This window comes from Anneissia japonica, unplaced genomic scaffold (assembly GCF_011630105.1).
Source record: "Anneissia japonica isolate Jap-2015-1 unplaced genomic scaffold, ASM1163010v1 scaffold287878_len99307_cov181, whole genome shotgun sequence".
NCBI classification, from domain to species: Eukaryota; Metazoa; Echinodermata; class Crinoidea; order Comatulida; family Comatulidae; genus Anneissia; species Anneissia japonica.
The window spans coordinates 10,602-12,424 of record NW_022700624.1 but is presented as its reverse complement, the minus strand read 5'-3'; positions in this window follow the sequence as shown (position 1 = coordinate 12,424).

Genomic DNA, 1,823 nt, shown 5'->3' with positions numbered 1-1,823 from the left:
CAAAGAGGTCACTCAATGACGTCATTGGTGACCGACTTTGCCAAACTTCATCCAAGCGCGAAATCAAAACAAACACTGCGACGGTGGCCTAGCGGAGAAAGAAAAGCCCGAACTTCTACCCTAGGCTGTTAGTATATTACATAGTTTCCCGAGTTTTATACAATATGCCAGTAAATTGTGTTGTAGGGGGTTATAAGTGCACACGAAGTAAATATTTTACGTTACCTAAAGATAGTAAAAGACGTTGTTGAGTTAAATTTGTCAATTTTACAATTCAAATTTTCATGGGCCGGATGAGCATAGTCAAAAGAATTCGTGTGCTCACTTCGTGGATGATCACTTCATGTGGATTCAAAACGACGTTGGGCTTGCAATGCAAACTAGGCCTAGCTCTGAGAGATCTTAATGTGTCTACTATTAAAAATCAGAGACGATCAAGTCCAGTGAGAAAAAGAATCCATCCAGGCTAGGGCCTGAGGCCTAGTACGGCAAATAAAACAACAAGTAGCCTATGCTAAGTAACGGGTTTCGGGATCCTCGCATTACTTGTTTACTTGTATCCCAAGAGTCTTCTACAGTCTATAAGGCTGCCCTAATCAATGATGGGGATGAGGTGGTCTTAACTTCCCTGGCCCCTCTAGCCTATAGGCCAAGACCTAATTCAAATTCCCAGTTGCAGTTGTTAATTTACACGTGCCGGCATTTTTTTTTCTGTTTTGATTAGTAGTAGGGCCTAGGCTAGGTCTAGCCTGGTGGGTCTATGACTGTAATTCAATAAGTAATATCACTTACAGGTACCTCTCATTGTTTACGGCTGAACATCTTTTAAACAAATCTTGCAAAAGTCCGTAGGCCTAGGCCTACTAGGCCTATAGTACCGTATTTAGCGTAGGTTGTTTGTTTTTTTGGTTTTAATTGCCTTTTTGACTGTCTTCTGTCTAGGCCTATGCAGCAAGTAAAAAAAAAATCACATCCCATTTTTTGGTTGATGATAAAGCAATCTTGAATTTGCGGCGGTTTTGGTAAAAGATGCTGAAGGCCAGGGAGATCGAAAATTTCGTCTTCATGGTTCAAGTTTCTAGAAAGGCCTATATCTACCTAGGCATATCCATGTCTTTGTCCTTGCGCTAAATGACTGAATAAAAAATACGTTTTTCTAGCTAGCGCTTTATTACAAAATTATAACTTTTGTTTGTTACGCGCGCACACACTGTCAAATGTATAAAACGCGCGAACACTCTTCCTATCCATTTTTAATACACATGAACTATTTATTTATGATGGAAGAATAAGGATTTATGATACCGTACGTACAGTACCTACACCTAAAAAAAAAACAAAAAACAGAACATCGGATTTTTCCATTCCAAAGTGAGTAACGACAAAAGAGACAATTGTGAAGGTTTACGACTTTAAATTTATTGTGATGTTTCTATGCACGTTGAGACCAAGTCGGCTATGCTAGCCTATGTAGGGCCTAGGCATGTCTAAAATATATTACATAGGCCTAGGCCTACAACTAAATGTTGAAAGCATGGAGGAATTAGTTTTATAACACGTTACAAAGACGTTACAAAACAACGATAATTCAACAAACAACACATACATGAATGTAGGTACTGTTGTAGTTGTAGTCTAGGCCTAACAGTAATGTATTTATAATTCATTGAGAATTAACCTTGTTTACTGTACCTTTTTTATTTACTCGCGAAAGGCCACCTTATAAGTTATTATTAAGTGTGTTCTGTTTTTTTTTGTTTTTTTAGGTGTAGGTACTGTACGTACGGTATCATAAATCCTTATTCTTCCATCATAAATAAATA